The sequence below is a fragment of the Aptenodytes patagonicus genome, chromosome 7, assembly GCF_965638725.1.
Source record: "Aptenodytes patagonicus chromosome 7, bAptPat1.pri.cur, whole genome shotgun sequence".
Classification (NCBI taxonomy): domain Eukaryota; kingdom Metazoa; phylum Chordata; class Aves; order Sphenisciformes; family Spheniscidae; genus Aptenodytes; species Aptenodytes patagonicus.
This window is the reverse complement of record NC_134955.1, coordinates 60548580-60561025: the sequence shown is the minus strand read 5'-3', so window position 1 is coordinate 60561025 and position 12446 is coordinate 60548580. Positions and strand designations below refer to the sequence as shown.

Sequence of the window (12446 nt, the reverse complement as noted above, 5' to 3'; positions counted from 1 at the left end):
GGTGGGGATCTGCTACAGGCCACCCGACCAGGAAGATCGAGCGGATGAGGCCCTCTGTAGACAGATAGGAGCAGCCTCACGCTCACAAGCCCTGGTCCTCATGGGGGACTTCAACCACCCCGACATCTGTTGGAGGGACAACATGGCAAGGCATAAGCAATCCGAGAGGTTCCTGGAATGTGTCGATGATAACTTCCTTCTCCAAGTGGTAGAGGAGCCAACAAGGAGATAGAATGCCCTGATAGAATTAAATCTGGCCAGGGACATCAAGGGCAACAAGAAAAGATTCTATAGGTACGTCAGGGATAAAAGGAAGACAAGGGAAAATGTGGGCCCTCTCCGGAACAAAACCTGGTTACCTGGGACACAGAGAAGGCGGAGGCACTCAATGACTTTTTTGCCTCAGTCTTCACTGGCAAGTGCTCAAGCCTCACCGCTCGAGCCACAGAAGGCAAAGGCAGGGACTGGGAGAATGAAGAGCCACCCACTGTGGGAGAAGATCAGGTTCGAGACCATCTAAGGCACCTGAAGGTGCACAAGTCCATGGGACCCAATGAAATCCATCCACGGGTCCTGAAGGAACTGGTGGATGAAGTTGCTAAGCCACTATCCATCGTATTTGAGAAGTCGTGGCAGTCCGGAGAAGTTCCCACTGACTGGAGATGGGGAAAGATAAGCCCCATTTTTAAGAAGGGAAAAAAGGAAGACCCGGGGAACTGCAGGCCAGTCAGTCTCACCTCTGTGCCTGGGGAGATCATGGAACAGATCCTCCCGGAAGCTATGCTAAGGCACATGGAGGACAGGGAGGTGATTCGAGACAGCCAGCATGGCTTCACCAAGGGCAAGTCCTACCTGACTAACCTAGTGGCCTTCTATGATGGAGTGACTACATCAGTGGACATGGGAAGGGCTACAGATGTCGCCTATCTGGACCTCTAAGGCCTTTGACACGGTCCCCCACAACATCCTTCTCTCTAAACTGGAGAGGTATGGGTTTGATGGGTGGAGTGAGGGTGGGTGAGGAATTGCTTAGATGGTCACATCCAGAGGGTAGTGGTCAACAGCTCAATGTCCAGATGGAGATTGGTGATGAGTGGCATCCCGCAGGGGTCCATCTTGGGACCGGTACTGTTTAATATCTTCATCAATGACATAGACAGTGGGATTGAGTGCACCCTCAGCAAGTTTGCAGATGATGCCAAGCTGAGTGGTGTGGTCGACATGCCAGAGGGACAGGATGCCATCCAGAGGGACCTGGACAAGCTTGAGAAGTGGGCCCGTGTGAACCTCATGAGGTTTAACAAGGCCAAGTGCAAGGTCCTGCCCCTGGGTCGGGGCAACCCCCAGTATCAATACAGGCTGAGGGATGAAGGGATTGAGAGCAGCCTTGCCGAGAAGGACTTGGGGGTACTGGTGGATGAAAAGCTGGACAGGAGCCAGCAATGTGCACTCACAGCCCAGAAGGCCAACCGTATCCTGGGCTGCATCAAAAGCAGCGTGGCCAGCAGGTGGAGGGAGGTGATTCTGCCCCTCTACTCTGCTCTGGTGAGACCCCACCTGGAGTCCTGCGTCCAGCTCTGGAGCCCTCAGCATAAGACAGACATGGAGCTGTTGGAGCGGGTCCAGAAGAGGGCCACGAAAATGATCAGGGGGATGGAACACCTCTCCTGTGAAGAAAGGCTGAGAGAGTTGGGGTTGTTCAGCCTAAAGAAGAGAAGGCTTTGGGGACACCTTCTTGCAGCCTATCAGTACTTAAAGGGGGCTTATAAAAAAGATGGCGGCAAACTTTTTAGCAGGGCCTGTTGCGACAGGACAAGGGGGAATGGCTTTAAACTAAAGGGGCGTAGATTTAGACTAGCTATAAGGAAGAAATTTTTGATGCTGAGGGTGGTGAGACACTGGCACAGGTTGCCCAGAGAGGTGGTGGATGCCCCATCCCTGGAAACATTCAAGGTCAGGTTGGACGGGGCTCTAAGCAACCTGATGTAGTTGAAGCTGTCCCTGCCCACGGCAGGGGGGTTGGACTAGATGACCTTTAGAGGTCCCTTCCAACCCAAACTATTCTATGATTCTATGATTCTATTTCAGTATTATTAACGATGGCAAGATTTGAACTCATTAAAGGTGGGAAATTGGTGGGATTAATTTGCTCCAGCTTTTATTTGCCAAGAGAGCATTTTCCCAGCATTATTCTTTCTCCATATATTTTAACTTTGTAATTGTCGATCAAAGCCTACTCAGCTTTGGTTGTATTAAGTGAATCTTACTGAAATAGAAACTCAGAAAGGCATTTTCTGCCAAAAAATGTAACTGGAGAAGTCACGATTGAGTTCAGCTTATTAAATCTGTTTACTCAGTGTGCCTAAGTCTTTTTGGAATTTAAAAAAAAAATAAAACATGGTATGTTTGGGCAGTGGGACATGACAAGTAGTACATTTTTAAAGAAATAGTCCTGGGAAATAGGTTTGAGAAATGTTGACAATTGTCATGGTTTAACACAACAATAAACAAGACCATAAATGTATTGCCTGGAATAATATGTGGCTCTATGAAATGAAAATTATTCAGAAATTGTGAAAAATCAGAACTTCAAAGACTTGCACTTTATGTTAATCTGAATATAAGAATTCCATCTGGTCTGAATCCTGTCTCTGAAAACTGCCGATATTTTTGTGCTTTCAAAAGAAGGTGTAAGAATTTTACAGGAAACTGCTGTGGTTGATCTTTTCCTGAACTCTAATTGCTAATCTTCAACTTTTAGCAGCTCTTTCCATAAAATGGATATAAGTAATTATAATAACTGTGAACATCCACTCTATTTATATTATTTCCATATGAATATTTGCATATAAGTTCTTGACCTCATTTACTTCATGTCATGTAGAATATAAAATCAGCCACATGAAACGAGACCAAAGGTCCATCTAGCTTAATAATGCCTCTCACCTGCTATGTTAGAATTTTGTTTGGTGAGCCTTATTATTTGCAGAGTAACAAATAATGGATTATTCTTCTCTGTTAACTGTCTTAATTACATTAATGACGTTAGTCATCTCAACATTGACATTAGTCATCTTTTGCTTTCAGTCTTCTGGGAATTTTTTGAAGTGAAGCATCTTCGTGTGTTTTGTTTCTCTTTCGTGAAGCTGTTCCATACTTCTGTTTATCTTTGATACTCTTTCTATAGTTTCATAGAAGCTATAGTTTTTCAGAAACTAAAATTATAGGGTTTTTTTCTGAGATGGGATGTCAGAACTGCATACTTTGTAGATGTTGGGAACATGGTAGGTTTATATTATCTCAGAATTATTTCTGTCTCTTTCCTAGTAGTTTATGTTGTCCGCCTTTTTGAATCCTGTTGCATATTGAACTGCTATTTTCAAAGAATCATCCATAATGACTCCAAGGCCACCTCTTATTATAATAATAGTTAAGAGATCATCTTTTTATATGTTTTCACCTTATGCTGCCTTTATTGATTTTATGCATCCATTATCCATTTTAAGAACATTAGAATGATTATATTAGGTTAGACCAAAGGTTACTCTAGGCCAGTTTCCAGTGTCTCCAACACTGGCTAAAATAAAATGCTGTTGGAAAAAACCCATTAGAACAGGGCAATCATGTATTGTTACTTTGTCAGAATATTCTCCCCAGCTCCAGCAGTTTGCAGTTCAGGAAATTCCAGAGTCAGAGATACTGTCTTTGTAGTTAATGAATTTTATTTCCTTTTGCTCAGTACAGTATAATTCTTCTGCAAATGCTAGCAGTAAGTTTTAGATTTGACTGTCCTGACTAATTTTTATCACCAATAATACTTCCTCCTATTCTGTCCATATGCTGTTAGTCTTAATTGAAGTAATTAAGCCAATTAGTGTTCATCAAACTTTTAAGTTCATGTAGACACTCAGTTAATTGATCATTCTACTTTTTTGGTCAGATCAAATGTAGTTTATGTTTTTTCCAATCCTTTGTTAAATCCCAAACTGTTTAATTTCCTACTTTGGCACATTACTAATTTTTTTCACCCAAGGTAGAAAGCACTTATTTGAGGAAGAGATGAATGGAATTTGAGCCATCCTGTGACTGTTTAAGCCGAAGCATGCTGCTGATGAAGCTGTAGAAATTCATGGTTATTCCAAATGCATTCTGTACCAGCTGCAACTGTTTAAGTAATTCACTATTTTCTGAGGAGATACGAAATGAATAGGGATAAAAGTGGGAAGAACTGATAAGAGTTTTGATTTAAAATCTTTCTGCTTAACCCTTTGTTATGTTCACACAGGATTTTTGCAGAAATACTGTCCTTAAGCAAATGGTCTTTGACTGAAGATCTGCCTGAAAATATGACAGTCTCTTGTCTAGTGTTACATGTAGGATTAGATCCTGCATTACTGAAATTAATGAGAGTTTCTGCTTTGACCCTGTTTACAGGGAGCAGGACCTTGGACACCAATGTGCAGCTGGACACATTGAAAGGTAAAAAGTTATCTCGGGTGGGTTTTTGTGTGATCAAGTATAGAGATAAGAACTCTAGCACTATTTACATTTTCAGTGCTATTTAAGTGCTGAATTCCTAATGTGCATTGACATGGCACAGTTTTAAAGGCGATATTATGTGCAACCAGAAATAAATGTGTGTCATTATTCCTTTGAACAATTTAATATTTTAGGCATAGTATGTTGGTTGCGTCTCATGGAAAGAACAGACGTGCAGTTTGCCTTGTGGGAAGAGGAATCAGCTGCAGTAATTTAGGCTTTTCTCCTGGTATTTCCCTATTATCCAATAATCTCTTTGATGAGGAACAGTCCCCAATTTTCTGTTCTCCCCTCTAAGTCTGGCACCTGCCCTTAATCTTTATTTATTTGGAGAAACAGGCCCCCCCAAAATGCCTTTCATACTTAGCACTGCTGTTTCCATTTACTGCCTGATCAACCATTTTAGAGGCTGTATTCTTTACCTTAAAGGTTATTGTTGTTGGGGGAAAAAAGCTAAGTCCTAGATATGCCCTCTGGTCTTAACCAATATCTGTCCTTGAACCACAAGTTCTTGAAATGGGTCCATGTTAGCTAGTACAATGGGTTTGCTATGACCCAGGCATTCAAGATCCAAAATTTTGTCTTTGCAATATTAGTAGAGGTGTGCTGTTGCTCCTTTCCTTGCTGCTCAGCCTATGGCATATAAGGAAGTTCTCTTGTTGAAAGGGAATCCTTTGCAGATCTTTTGTGATTAATATATTGCCTTTTTCTTCTCCTGTATTGAGAATTTAGTCCAAAGCCTCATTTCAGTTGAGCAGAACATGTGAAGGTTATGTCCCATGATCAAGCCTGCATGCGGGATACCTTGGTTTTCTCAGTTAGGGACATGTTTCTCAGGGGTTTTCTCTTTGCTGGTTGTTCAAGATGCAAACACTGTGCAAAGGGCAGCTAGACTCTGAAGCTTTTTTCTCAGATGAGTTAAGAAGGCTTTTGTCTTTTCATTTTCTCCTGAGCATGCCACCAGAGCCAAAATTTCATGTGCCATTTGGGTAAGTACATAGGCTAATCGTATGGGTGAGGTGTTCATAGTAGCACCAGGGATGTCATACCCCCTAGTGATTTACTCTGTAAAGTCTATGGGTAAAATGCTGGAAGTTCACGCAGTGCTTGCCTCCTACAGCATCAATCTGTTATGCAGCTGTATCAGCTTTGGCAACATCCGCAGAGCACAGTAGGACAGTATCCACATTGGCTCATTCGCTGTTGTTTCCTGAATGTTTCTGACCTGGCGGCTCTGCTTCTTGCATCTTTTAGATTATTAAGGCTACACTGGCTACCATCAGCACTATACACGTTGTCCTGCCTGCATGATTCTACTTCCTGAGATCTGCTCCCTGATGTTTAAAATCTCTTCAGCTATCCCTGGCAACAGGAGTGTCATTTGTTTGCTACTCAGGGATCTAAACCATTCTGCTAGAAGGAATAGTGAGAAAATATATTTTTGTCTGATCATTAAAAGAAGAGCTCATGCCAAGGAGTCTAAGCTATCAATGTCAATACCGGTGGTATGAATGTATTTCACTCGAAGGGTATCTGCTTCTTGAACTGGCTTACATGGATCAACCTCCTTTCTCATCTGTCTAAGCGGGCTTGCTTATTTCTCAACATAATTGCAGTGCTGGCTGCTGAACTATTTGGCTTTGTTTTCTAGACACAGATTCAAACCGCTTGACAGGTTTCTTCTCTGTGTTCTTGTGTTTGAATACTTTCTTTTCTCTTTTTAATGGAGGCCAGATGGTCTCTCACACATCACATCACTCCAGACTGTTCTTGATATGGCAGACATAAGTTCCCATTCTATTGCATTACCTGTTCAACAGTAGCCATTTTCATAGCTACAGAGCACTGGCCCCTTTAGGACATGCAATACTCGTTGAGAATTTGCTGTCTAGTCATTCCTTCATTTTCATTTCCAGAAGTAAACTCCAGTCCACTGTCTTAAGAATTCTTAGACCAGTTCTGTTTGCCAGGAGTCTTCTGTTGCAAAGGGAACAATGTTTTACTAATTACTAATATTAGATGGTCTGTGCCTCCACAGTCTTTGAAGATTGTAAGCCTTGGCAATGAATTATTCATTTTAGGTCTCTGATTTATGTTTCTTCCCAGCCAGGGAACATGCAATAGATATAGAATCCCCCTATTTTCTACATTCTGTACTCAGTTTTTGGGTGGAGTATCTGGCTACTGAAGGAGATTATTGAAATAACTGGCGAGCTAGGCATTCTGGCTTGGACATGTCTAGCAATCCAAGTACTCGAGAGAGGAAGTCAACCAGTATTTCAGAATGAATATATTCATTATACTGAATAAACAGTAATTAATTACTGAAAAGGATAGATGGTAGTGCCTAATGGTAATATTCTACATGACTGCATTACCATTAACCCTTAGAAAACTTAGTTCTTCAGGGCACATGATGTTCTTGTCTTTTAAACATAATGGAATCTCTGTATAATGCCTCTGGTCTAAGCAGTGCTAAAACACACGCATAAGTTCCCCATCTAAGCCTCCACAACCTTGCTGCACAGCCACTCATTGCATTTTAATTTCACCATAATCTCAAGCAAACTTTAAAGCAACTAGTTTTGATATTTTCTGGAGATCTAAACATTGTAAGGGTATTTTTTCCAGGCAATCCTTGTTTATGGAACACTGCAACTATGGTCTTGATCCAGAGTATTTAGCTAGGATTTAGTAAGGTGTCAGTATGAATTACAGAAGAAGCTTCTAAACAAAGCTTTCCTAGAAGTATAATCCTCAGAAGAATTAACAATTCCAGACTGCTTTGCTGAATAACTTTTAATATGTGTGTCTTGTAAACAAAAAAGACAATAATTGCATGTTTGGATGCCTTATATTTTTCCTTTACTGAATTACAGAATAGCAGTATTCCTTCATTACTAGACAAGTCTATGAGTTGTAGTGATAAACAATTAATCTATTCCAGAATACTTACCGGACCATTGTCTTTTAAAGAAAAACATTGCTCTAAGAGGGAAACAGTGTATATAATGAAACGTGATTGTTTAATGACTGATTGGGAATGTGAAATTCTAAGAGGCAATAAAGCCTTCAGGACATATTGCTACTCAGTTTAAAACTGTGGAATGAAAATCGAAATGATTAATTTTAAGAATTAGTCTATGATTATGATCAGACGGAGCTGGGAATATCAGATTGCTAACAGGTAAGTATCTTCACATTGGAAAAATACATCAGTATTTTCTGGAAAAAAGTTTTGGCTTTTCTTTATTCATTCAAGGCTTTCTAAATACTTTTCTGTATATCATTTCTATTGTTTAGACTTTTGGTATAAAAATAATCCAAAATTCATTGATACAGTTTTGTTTTCAGAGTCTGCTTTTCCCTGGGGAAAAAAGAAAAGTTTTATTTGCTATCTAGCTTCAATTAAAATTTGGGTAGAAGGGTTTTTTTCATTGGAAATGTCAGTCTGTTTCCATTCCAACTGCAGGCTAACATCCATGCTCTGATAAATACCAATGAGCCTCCTCACAGTTTCTCAGAAGCTCTTTAAATAAACAGGAATTGAGTATGAAAGGCAGCAACACCATTACAACCTGTTGATGTCAGAAATTCTTTCTTTTTTTTAAGAGGCATTCAGTCTCTGCTTCGTGGATCAATAACCCTTCTCCAGATAATGTGTAACAGTCACTAAAATATAGGTCTATTAATGTCATAGTACGAAATTCTATGAGAAGGTGCTATAGGAAGGGACATTAGGGTTCGCACAGTATGTTGGTAAGTGAGTAGCTAATGGTGCTAGGAGTCTGTCTCCGGTATTGCAGACTGGAAAAAAGCCCGTAGCTTAGGAGACATCGTCCGTGTCAATGAAGAGGTAGACCTTGAGCTGCAACTGGGATATAACATGGGGCTGCCAAAGGGAAAGGGAAGAAAGTTCTGTTTAAGTTCTCTGATAGTAAAAGAGTGCTCTGAGTTGGTCTAAGTCCATAGGTGGTACGGTATGGTCCCAAGTATGCTAACTGCCAATGGCCCCAGTGGGCTGATCCAACAGCCACTGGAAAATCTTGTTTTGTGCCTTTTGGTTGTGCCCAGTGCCTCATTAGCGGTGGATAAATGAGATAGAGGGCACTGTGCTGGGGTTACAGCACAGGAAAACTTCTCACTGCATTTTTCTTAGAGAACTGCAGGTGTCACTAAAAATCACAAAGACAAATCCATTCTCTGGAAGGCAGGACACTGGGGAAATCTGGGGAAGTGGTGGAAAAGATGAATCCTTTTCCAGTTGCGGGGTGTGATAAGCCAACGTAACAGAAAACAGGGTATTTTTTTTTTGGTGTCAGATCTGTCTCAGTGCTTTATGAATGCATGTCCTTAAAAAGTGCTAATTGTGGCTATAATTGGAGTTAGTAAGTTTTCCAAGTAGTCATTATGGTAAGAACAGTCTAAGAGGTTCAATTTCCATCTGTTACCAGATCCATGGCTTGAACAGCAAACTGATTTTTTTTTTTCTTAAAATTGGCTTTGTTTCTTGTATTACACTTGTTTGTCACTGTGATCAGTATGTGGAAGATAAATAAGTCGCTGTAAAATATTTTTTTTAATTATTTTTAAATGCTTCTTCCTGAATAGTTGTAGGACTTCTGATGGTCACCATTTCTGGTTCTTTCTCTAGATTCTCTAGTGGTGAACGTTGCTTATTTAAGTGTTTTCTTTCCATAACTCCTTCAGCTTGGCTTTGCTTATTATTTAGTGGCTCCTGCTTTCTTAGGTCATCTCATAGGACATAAGGATATATCTACTTAGTGAAAAGATACAGAAAATATCTTGGTAAACATGTTTTAATTGATGATACCGAACACTGTGGAGAATTTAAGACAGTCTTGCAGTAGTTCTCCATTCGCTCTGCATCTTTTAGTTTTCTACCTTTCAATTTTGACATGAAGTAATGTGTTAAGTTTTGTCCTTGCCTGGGAGACAAAAAGTCTGGGAGTATTTGCAGTCAATGATCTGTCATGGTGTCAAACAGCATATCAAGAATTTAATAAGACGATTACCTATGGACCATATTTTTTCTAAAACAATGGAAAATGATTGCTGCTAGCTCTAACACTTTTAACAACCAATAATAATCTTCCCACCTTTCCACAAGAAAGGGATATCAAAGAAATCATTAAATACCTACTTAGGAGGAAAAAAGCAGGCAGGAAATAGAGAAACAGATGGACAAACAGACAGACAACAGCAGGCTGAATCTGAAAGGTCAGTGTGTCTCTCCTGCTATACAATGTGGTACAGTCTTGTTGAGCTAGAGTCTGTTGACTTCTGCCTCTGAATGGCCCTTAAATGGTGGATTATTTTAGAAAAGCTGTCTTTCCAGCATCAAAATACTGCTGGTTGCCTCAACTTCTGATTTCAGAACAAGTATAATTTGCATGCAGTGATGTGACTGCCATATCCACTTCCAGAGTTGGAGGAAACACTGATCATTTATGCATATGCAGAAGCAGTGTGAGGGTTAACTTCAAAACTGATTTGAGGAAGCTGTGTGATGGCCATAGTGGAAAGTGCAATTACTTTTGCCAAACATCCATGGCAAATATGAATTAACATCCCATGAAATGTGTTAAAAAGTGTTTTGCAGAATTTATTACTTTGCTGTTTTATATCCTGCTGTTGGCGCAGCAGGTACAAGGGGTTAACTCCAGAAATATTTCATATCTCTGCCTTGCTGACTCTTTCTCATCTGTCAGTGGTCTCTGGTAACCTCTTCTTGAAGAGTCTGTCCTAGGTAGTCCGGTAATGCATTTGAAAGGTTAATCCCATAGTTGAGTTCAGCTTCCACAGGAAACAGCATTAATAATGAAAAGTGCACTTTTCCAATTGAATTTCCATTTTTCCAAAGTTCTCTGTACCTTGTTTAAACATCTTCAGCACATGTCTGAAGGACTAATACTTACTAATTTTTAAATTTTTTTTCAAAAATACTTCAATTTTCTCCAATCATTTGTATTGTTCCAAAGCAATAAATAAAGTATCATGCACATCTGTCTGTCTTTTTCTACCAGAAAAAGCTTTACCCAGAGCTTTCCCACTTTCATTTTTCACTTCGTCTTTATTGGCTGAAAATCAAACGCCTTCTTGTTTACTCTGGCAGGCTGTTGAAGGTTATGACTGAGCCCCTCCATTTTCTTTCTTTGTTACATTTACAGTAGTGATCAGAAACATAAGGCTTCCTTTATGTGTTTCTTTGCTGAGAATTCCTATCAAACAACACTGCAGACATAACCATTCTTGGCACTTACTGCCAAAATTTCATTAGCTGATGCCTGTGTCATATTATCACTTACTCATTTCAGTCTCCTCTTAAAATAGGGTCGTATTGTGCCTTTAACCACATTTTCATTACCTGTCTTTGACACCTTTCTCCTTCAGCTAAACATCTTTTGAAGATGAATTGAACATAATATTCAAAGATTCATTGCACCATCAGTAACCTTTACACAGTTTATATTGTTTTTCAGTTTTTTTCTCTGATGTACTAGATTCTCAGTTTGATGACCTTCTGGGACTCATTTGTTTTCTAAAAGATATCAGTGGGTTTTGCATCACACTTACTCTAACTGCAACATAATTTATATTTCTCAGATTCAATATTTGGGCTTTTGGGTTTTGCACTGTCATAATAATGAAACTGGACTGTGAGGGCTTTCTCTATCTAGTTCATTTCACTATTTGGTTCTTTAAGATTATCACACTTGGGTTTCTAGCACAACAAAAGAATTATCAGGTTTCATATAGATAGATTTGATGAAAATATTATGACATGAGAAATATTATATATCGTAGTCTAAAAATCTTTTAAAAATTAAGTAAAAAAATCTGATAAAACACAAATATGTTCCTTGTACATGAATGTTTTTAATTAGTTGACAACTACATTTTGTTCTGTTCACGTAATAGTGTTTGCAAGTACCAGGTTGTTTAAGGATTCGTTGTGCTGCTTGGAATATTGGAAAATGTTATGTATGTGCTCATATTCATATGTATGATATGTATAACTACTTATTACATTATCATGTTATGTGAGAAATATCTATGCATATAATATATATAAGTAATTGAGACAAATTAAGACTTTACAATTACCTCTCTGGATAAAATGTACCACTGTATGTATAAATACCACCTAGAGTTACCTTTTACAAACCTGAACGGGTGGTGAGAAGACTTGTATTGCACGTGCATCAAAAATTTTGCTGGCAACTGCCCCCATCCCCATCCCCATCCAGCACCGCAAGAATGGCTTGTTTCCTTAAGGAAATACAAAAGAACAAGTGAAGGGAAACGTCACCAAATACCAGAATGAGGAAACCCACAAAATTAAAAAAGATGAAAAATGAAATATTCACAATTTCATAATAAACTGAAAATCAGATGGAAGTCAAACTGAAGAAAGTAATAAAACAGAAATGAAAACATACAGAATAATGTATGCGTGTACATTAAGATATATTCAAAAGCAGAAATAATGTAATTAGTTATCAAAACTTGTAGATTTCTGCCACAAACTCATATCTCTCTGTGATTTTGGCCATCTTCCTGTGAGAAGGCAAGGCTTTTAGAAAGCGTGGAATTCTCACAGATGAAGAGAGACTTTAATGTTGGCACACAGATGCTCCACTGGCTTCTTAAGTTGTTGATCTAGAAACATTTCTTATTCCAGTAAAAGAATATATGGTAGAGCTGCAGGCTGTGGAGCATCTCCACTTTCTTCTGCAAGAGAGGACGCTTCAGGAGACTGAGTTTTCTTGGGAATGCAGAGCCATAAGAGAGGGTTCTTCTCCTTGAGCCTGCCAGGGAGAGGAAGAAGAAAATGGTCAATTAGTCTGAAGTTCAGTGCCATTAGTTTAGTACAGGGGATGGCA

General features: G+C 39.4%; 1 long non-coding RNA gene across 1 annotated transcript in view; it reads left to right on the top strand.

The window, feature by feature from the left end:
- Window positions 1-12446, top strand: part of LOC143162871 (uncharacterized) — a 50129-nt gene that overhangs the window by 24946 nt on the left and 12737 nt on the right. The window contains exon 3 of the long non-coding RNA XR_012995811.1: window positions 4435-4479. This is a non-coding gene — a long non-coding RNA (uncharacterized LOC143162871). The remainder of the gene's footprint in view (window positions 1-4434; window positions 4480-12446) is intronic.